Genomic DNA, 258 nt, shown 5'->3' on the forward strand with positions numbered 1-258 from the left:
GATATGTCCTTTACCATGTGAGAGAGTTAGTTTGGTTACTTTTAGTCACCCTCTTCCGCTACCCATTGTTTGTGAGGTGAGGTTGTGTGAAAACAAAATATTGAGGCTGAGTACCCCAAAAGGAAATACACGGGTTACAAAGGAACATACAAAGTACTTTATTTTATACTGAATCCAGTTACAAAAACAGAACAAAATCAGATAGCTATCGGCCCTCAGTACAACACAACGAACTCCAGTGTGGTTCAAATGTGTTCA

The sequence above is a fragment of the Ambystoma mexicanum genome, chromosome 2p (assembly GCF_040938575.1).
Source record: "Ambystoma mexicanum isolate Mex_15411 chromosome 2p, UKY_AmexF1_1, whole genome shotgun sequence".
Classification (NCBI taxonomy): Eukaryota; Metazoa; Chordata; class Amphibia; order Caudata; family Ambystomatidae; genus Ambystoma; species Ambystoma mexicanum.